Consider the following 8229-nt stretch of genomic DNA (forward strand, 5'->3'; position numbering starts at 1 on the left):
AGCCGAGCAAACTGAAGCTGTGAACAATCTCAATCTTTTCACCATCCATCCTGACGCTGCCAATTGGTCCAGTGGTGAGAATCTTTGTCTTCTTGACATTGAGCCTCAGTCCATACTGAAGGCTGCATCTCTTAGGATTGTTTTTTTTTTAAATGTCACATTTTAAATTTTGCTCAGTTCTCTATAAAATGAGATGTAGTTTTGACCCTTGATTTATTAATGTGAATATCCCATGAACCTGAACCAGAGTATTCCTTGAAGTCATCGATGACATAATTTCATCTCAGTATGTCTTTCTCTAGATCAAAATCTTACAGGGTATAGTCTCACATTATCGACAGTATGAACTCCTCCATAAGGGGAACTGATCAGTATGAAAATACATTGTCCCAGAAGGGGGAAAAAACCAAACTAAACCAAAACAATAAAAAAAAAATCTCATTTGCATTGTTGTTATTGGGTGTCATTGAATCACTATGACTCATAGCAAACCTATGAACAACCAGTTTGAACCCTGTCCCTGAGTCCCCTTAGTAGTAACTGCTCATTGCTCTCTTCTGACAGACACTGGTATCCACCAAACTTTTCCCCCCTGAACATTTACCTATTTCATCTGACATCAGCAATGATATCCCTCAACCATTTTCCTGAATCAAGCAAGCTTAAATTTTTTGACATTCTGTGTTGTTGTACTGTTCCAAATGCTTTTTAAAAATCTCCAGCAAGACTTTATTTGCATGTGATATTACTTATATTCAAGAATTTTAATATTCTGTTAGATCATCTTTTTCTAGAATGGGGATAAATATGAATCCATTTCAGTTGACCAGGTACCTGTCTTGCCAATTTCTTGGCAAAAGCTGGTGAATCTCTCCAGGGCTACATCTGTTTGTTGAAACAAGTCAATTGATATTTTATCAGTTCTCGGGGCCTTATTTTTGCCAGTGCCTTCAACACAGCTTCAATTTCTTTCCTTCATTATCATTGGTCCAGACTTTTTTATCATACTTTTTGAAATATTTCACTATCAACCAATTCTTTTTAACCCAGTGACTGTGTATTCCTTCCATCTTATTTTGATGCTTCCTTTATTATTCAAGATTTTGTCTATAAAATCCTTTACTATTACAACTTGAGGCTTGAATTTGTTCTTCAATTCTTTCAACTTATGAAATTCTTTTTGATTTCTCTAACTCCACCTCTTGTGTTTTATGGTCTATACAGTAAAACATTTTCTTGTCTATGCAATAAAGTGTTTTATTGTCTATGCAAAGGCATTTTTGCATTTTGCACAAATAAGGAAGACTGTAGATTATAAAATGTGATGGATAACTTTGAGAAGAACTGAAATTCCAGAACACTTTACTGTGCTCATGAGAAACCTAGCCATAGACCCACAGAATAGGAGAACATTGCATAGTTTAAAATCAGAAAAGCTGAATGTCAGGTTTGTATCCTTTCTCTGTATCTATGCAAACTGTGTACTAAACATTTTTTCCAGAAGCTAGACTATATAAAGAAGAATGTGGCATCAGTATTGGAGGAAGACTCATCTACAACCTGCATTGCACAGATGAAACAACCTTGCAGAAAGTGAAGACGACTTGAAGTACTTACAGAAGAAGAAAACAAAGGCTTAAGCCTTCAATGTCAGTTCCATCTTAACATCAAGAAAACAAAAATCCTTACTATTGGACCAATAGGCAACATCATGATAGATGGAGAAAAGATTGAAGTTGTTAAGAGTTCATTTTACTGGAATCCATAAATAATATGCATAGTAACAGCAGCCAAGAAATAAAAACCACATTGTGTTGGAGAAATCTGTCATCTAGGACCTCTCCCAAATGCTAAAACGAAAAGATAATCATCTTAAAGGATGAAAAGTGCCTGACCGAAGCCATGGTATTTTCAGTTGCCCCCTACACACCTGAAAGTTGAACAACAAATGTAGAAGACTGAAAAAAAGATTCAATGCCTTTGAGTTGTATTGGCAAAGAGTATTCAACATACCATGAACTGTCAAAAGAAAAAAAAAAATCTGTCTTGGAGGAAGTGTAACCAGGTTTCTCATAGAAGCAAGAACAGGGTAACTTTGTCTCATCTACTTTAGACATATTATCAAGATGGGCCTAGTTCTTAGAAAAGAGGTAATGATGGGAAGGGTAGAGGGGGTTAGAGAAAGAGAGGAAGACCATCACCAAGAGTAACTGACATAGTAACTAACAATGAGTTGGATATCATAAATAGGAGGCAGGCTAGGGCGAGGTTCTGGCTTGTTGTTCAAAGGGTCACCATGAGTTGTAACCATCTTCACCATACTTAACAACAGAGAACTGATTTCGTTCTTCTTTATCTGTCTTATTTGTTCAACATAATGTTTTTAAGGTTCATCCATAACACATATAATACGAAACCTATACTTGGACCAAGAGGCAGTAGTCAGAACAGAGCAGGGTAACACTGCATGGTTCAAAATAGGGAAGGGTGTACGCCAGGGATGCATCCTGTCTCCATACCTTTTCAACATGTATGCAGAGCAGATTATCCGAGAGACTGGACTCTATGAGGAGAATTGTGGCATCAGGATTGGTGGAAGATCTATTAACAATCTCCGTTATGCAGATGACACAACCTTGCTTGCTGAAACTGAGGAGGACCTCATGCACTTGCTGCGAAGGGTCAAGGACTGCAGCCTTCAGTATGGACTAAGGCTCAACGTCAAGAAGACAAAGATTCTCGCCACTGGACCAATTGGCAGCGTCAGGATGGATGACGAAGAGATTGAGAGTGTTCACAGCTTCACTTTGCTCGGCTCCACAGTCAACACTCTTGGCACCAGCAGTCAGGAAATCAAAAAGTGTATCGCGATGGGAAAGTCTGCCGTTAGGGACCTCTCAAAGGTACTCAGGAGCAACAGTGTCTCTCTGGAGACTAAGGTGCGCCTGATACAGGTCATGGTATTTGCAATCGCTTGTTATGCATCAGAGAGTTGGACAATGACTAGGGAGGACAGAAGGAGAGTGGATGCTTTTGAGCGGTGGTGCTGGAGAAGGGTACTGAATGTACCATGGACTGCCAGGAAAACAAACAGATCCATCTTGGAGAGGATTAAACCAAGCTACTCCTTGGAGGCAAGGATTCTGGGGCTTCGTCTGACATACTTTGGACATGTTGCCAGGAGGGACGGGTCCTTGGAGAGGGACATCATGCTTGGGAGGGTGGAGGGACAGGGCAGGAGGGGAAGACCCTCTATGAGATGGATTGATTCAGTGACTGGGTAATCGGGATGGGTGTGTCAGAGGCGGTGCGGTTGGCGCAGGATAGAGCAGGGTTTAGAGCTGTTGTGCATAGGGTCGCTATGAGTCGGAAACGACTCGATGGCACATAACAACATAACAACAACCATAACACATGTCTGAATGTCACTTCTCTTTATATGACTGAATCATCCTCTTTGATAAAAATACTATGGAAATGCTAGGGGTTTTTTTATCGCTTGAGTTAACAAACACTTGACTTGTTTTCCCCTCTTCAGTTGTGTGAACCATGCTGCAGTGAACTTTGGTGTACACGTTTCTGCTTACGTTCCTGCTCTCCGTATTTTGCGTATGTATTTAAGTGTGGAATTGCTGCCTCATATGACAGTTTTATATTTTACTATTTGATGAACTGCCAAGCTGTTTCCCACAGCAGTGGTACCATTTATACGTTCTCACCTGCAGGGCTCAGGTCTTCTAATTTTCCACATGTGTGCTAACTCTCGTTATTTTCCATTTGTCTGATGTTAGTCGTCCTGGTGGGTGTGAAGTGTTACCTCATTGTGATTTTTTTAATTTGCATTCCCCTAGTGACGAGTAACATTGAGCGTGTTTTCATGTATTTATTGGTCATTTGTATATCTTCTTTGAAGACATGTTTAGTCAAATCTAGGTTTTGTTTCTTTCTCAGATGTCTTCCTTTTTTAGTGATGTATAGGATTTTTTTAACATATTCTGGGAATTAAATCCTTACATTAGGCGCCATCTGGTTGCTCTGACTCAATCCACTCTGTTGAGAGTTTGCCCTCCTTTCTTTGACCCTCAACCTTTCCTAGCATATTGTCTTCTCCAAATACTGGCCCCTTCTAACAGCAAGCCCAAAGGACGTGAGATGAAGTTTCACCCTGCCTCTAAGGAACACCCTGGTTGTCTTTCTTCCAAGTCATCATAACATAGTTCCCAAACATTTTCTTCTATCTGTAGGTTGTCTCTTTACTTTCTTGATAAAGTTTTCATTGGTTATTTTTTTAAAAAATCATATTGGTTTTATTACAAAGTTCGTATACATTGTGTTTCACACTATCTTTCATTCACAGTGTGTTTCACACAATCATTACTATTCACTATGTTTTATAACAGTGAATAGGGATGATAGAAAGAGAATTAATGCCTTTGAGCTGTGGTGCTGGAGAAGAGTGTGGAATATACCATGGACTGCTAGGAGAACAAACAGGTTTGTCCTGGAGACAGTGAAGCAGGAATGCTCCTTGGAGTCAAGGATTCTGAAGCTTCATCTGACATACTTTGGGCATGTTGCAAGGAGGGGCTGGTCCTTGGAGAGGGACATCATGTTTGGCAGAGTGGAGGGACAGCGAAGGAGAGGAAGACCTTCGATGAGATGGATCAATTCTGTGACTGGAGTGGTGGGAATGAGTGTATATTTCTTCATGTGTCTGTTGGCCATCCGAATGTCTTCTGTGAAAAGTCTTTCCATGTCCTTTGTCTATTTTGTAATTGGGTTATTAGTGTTTTTTTTTTTCTAGAAGCCCTGTAGGATTCTGTAAATATTTGTTATGAGACCCTTGTCTGAGATGGTATTGCCAAATGTTTTTTCCTAGTCAGAAAGTTTTCTTTTCACCCTGTTGTAAAAAATTTTTTATGTGCACAGATATTTAATGGTTAGAAGGTCCCATTCATCATTTTTAATCCACTCCTGGTTTTATATTTCTGTCTATATTTGTCAGCCTCTTTATACCATAGGAGAGACCTCTGAGTTTGGTCCTTCTTTGTCTCTTAGGATGTTTATGATTTGGGGCTTTAGCTCTAGGTTTCTGATCTATCTTGAGTTGATTTTTGCATATGGTGAGAGGTTCCATCTTTTCTTTTTTGTCCCTCCAGCATCTTGGACACTTCTGCCAGTTCAATCTTAATATTCTGGATTGCATTTCTATGCTTTTTTCTTATTTCTAGTACTGTGTTGGCTGTACCTTCTCTGGTCTTTTTTTTTTTTTCTTGCTACAAATTTATTCAACACAAAACCATTCCCTCCACTTTACTGCATCGGCTGACTACGTCCATGACCAAATCCACCTCTAGACTGGAATTCAGTTGCTGGCTCAGCTCCAGCCTCTGCTTTCTTGTCAGCACCAGGAGGCTCTGTCCTCCGTCTGTATGAGTCTCTGTCAGCATGCCCTGAAGCAGTCTTGCAGGTCATGCACCTTCTAGACCTTTAGGTTGTGGCCTGCCAGTCTTGGACTGCAGCACAGGTGCCAGGAACAATCTCAGGGGACAGGTGGAGATAATTACACAGATATTGGATACCCTCATTGGTAAGGTACTCATAGGAATGTCTTCAGGTGAGCTGTTTATTCACATAGCCTCATGACTTGAGATTCTGCCTGGCCTTGATGATATGAAGGTTTGGCATGTTTTTGTCTGACAGTTCAGGGAGTTTTTACAGGTGGAAATCCTTCTTGGCCAGCAACTTATCCTTAAAAAGAAGTTCATAAATGGCAATCCAGTTCTTCTTGGGCATCAACATCATGATGGTGGCTGTGTCTGAAGCCAGGACTGGAAAGGACCCCCCTCTCTGTCTTGTGATAATTTAAGTCCTTATATCTCTTTATATTTTCATTTTTTCTTCCATCTTTTGCATTTTCTTCTGTAGTTGATCAAGTTGATCCTCATCGATATATTTCTCCCGGATCCCTGTCTCTGGAATATTTGCTTTATTAATGATTTCAATTGCTTCTTGTAACATTTGCACTTTTTTCTGTAGCTGTTCAGATAACTGCATCAACGTATTTCTTCTGGTTCTCTGCGTCTGAGATATTTATTGGGTATGCTTTTTTAGGAAAAGAGTTATTTTCTCCCCCCCCCCAATGATGTTTGAGGCAGCCTGCTGTTTTCTTGACATTATGTGACTCTTTTCTTGGTAGGTTATGAATGGGCTGTTATGCGTATATAATATCTCAGGAGAAGGTGATGTTCTGTGAAGGACTGTATATCAGTTCTCTCTTCTTGGCCTGAGGACCTGATGTGGTGGGAGTGTTGTTTTCCCAAAACCTCAACCTATCCTTTTCTGTTTCCCTTTGGCTTAAGAAATCCCAAGCCTTCTCTGCATGTTGTGGTTAGGATGATTCAAGGGTGAGTACTTGAATCATACAGCACAGGAATATATTGTTCTTCTGAAGCTGTGGCTGGTCCATGCATGTTCTCCTTTGGCTTAAGAAATCCCAAGCCTTCTCTGCATGTTGGAGTCAGGAAGGTTTGAGGGCAGAGTCTTGACAACATTTTTTTATGTACAAACATTTGTCCTTTTATGGTTCATGCTTTTGATGTTGTATTTTCAAGTTTATAGTAAAACACCAAAGTTTTTAAGTTCTACTACTATATTTTATTTTGAGATCTTTATGTTTTCAGTTTTTATATATAGTCCATTATTCAGTGTGGTGTAACTTTTCATATACAGCATAAAGTACATGTCTATATAATTCCTTTGCATATAGAGATATAAGTAGTTGAAGGAATTATGTTATACACTATGATATGGATTTAATACGCTTTCTTTTTTTCAGGCATAACTATTTTATTTTGGGGTTTTTGTTTTGTTTTGTTTTCTCCTCTCTGTCTCTCAGCTAATAGGGAGCTAGAGCATTCCTGGGAAGAAGCAAGAGGTAGTGGTAATACAGGTGGAGTGAGGACAAGAAGCTCAGGACTGGATCTGTGAATGGGGCAGGGCATCTTCCCAGAAACCCATTCCCAGAAGGTCACTAAATAGAGTCAGAAAGTAGAAAGGAAGATGGGATAGTTAAGGGTGGGATGATTTATGTAAGAAGGATTTAACACTCTTATTGAAAAATCAAGGGACTATAAATATGTGTCTCTCCCTGAGTTTTCCACTCTCTTCCATTGTTGTGCACCATCAGGTTGGAACTGACACATAGCTGGACCCACCAGCAGGTTTTCAGAAACAGTAAATTGTACAAGAGGAGACTGACAATCTTTTTCTCATAGAGCAGCTTGTGGATTTGAACCATGTGCCTTTGGGTTGACAGTACAACTCCTTACCACTAGACCACCTGATCTCCTTTCTCTTCCATTAGTCTACATATTTATCTGTATGCCATTACCAGTGTTTTGTTTTCTCTTTTCACTATACCCTTTTATTAAGTTTTCTATTAGCAGAATGTGAACCCTCTGAAATTTCTTTCCAGATAGTTATGACTATTTGGGGAACTTGAAATTCCATATGAATTTGAGGATGACTTTTTTATTTCTGCAAAAGAGGATGTTAGATTTTGATAGAGATTACATTAAATCTCTAGATTACTTTGGGTTGTATCTTAACAACCAATTTTCAGTCTATGAACACAGGTTATCTTTTCATTTATTTAAGTCTTCTTTAATGTCTTTAAGCAACTTTATAATTTTCAGTGTAGAAGTCTTTTACCTTCACATTTATTCATAAGCATTTTATTGCTTTAAATAATAGGTTTTGTTTTTTCTTAAAACAGTATCTTTTATTTAGAATGAGCTGTATTCTGAAGTATCACAAAGTTAAGCCCTGAGAGTCAGTGGACATATAAACGCTAGTGTTTTTGAGCTCATCTCTTTGTTCAGATTCTTGTGGTTGCTCAGGTATTATATACATAATTTATCACAGCCACCTACTGGCATCATTCTACAAGTTTAACTGAAGTATACAGAAGTTTCATCTTCATTATTTTCTTATTAAAAATAATAATCTCAAATATTTCTTCTGTGTACATATGAACCCCATGGAACTGTGTTAAAATTGACCTCAGTTATCAAGCATCAGAATGGATGTCAGAAGAGACTCTGAAAATTGCACTGGAGTGCAGAGAAGCCAAAGCAGAAGGAAGAATTCAAGATACTAAAGAGTTGAATAGAAGATTTCAAAAGGCAGCACGGGATGACAAAGTAAAATATTACATTGAAATGTGCA

General features: G+C 38.9%; 1 pseudogene; it reads right to left on the bottom strand.

Moving 5' to 3' along the window:
* Nucleotides 1–5313: 5313 nt before the first annotated feature.
* LOC102853131 lies at nucleotides 5314–5802 on the bottom strand (annotated as a pseudogene).
* Between the last annotated feature and the right edge of the window lie 2427 nt (nucleotides 5803–8229).

Source organism: Elephantulus edwardii, unplaced genomic scaffold (genome assembly GCF_000299155.1).
Source record: "Elephantulus edwardii isolate Elephantulus edwardi_28Jun2011 unplaced genomic scaffold, EleEdw1.0 scaffold00027, whole genome shotgun sequence".
Classification (NCBI taxonomy): Eukaryota; Metazoa; Chordata; class Mammalia; order Macroscelidea; family Macroscelididae; genus Elephantulus; species Elephantulus edwardii.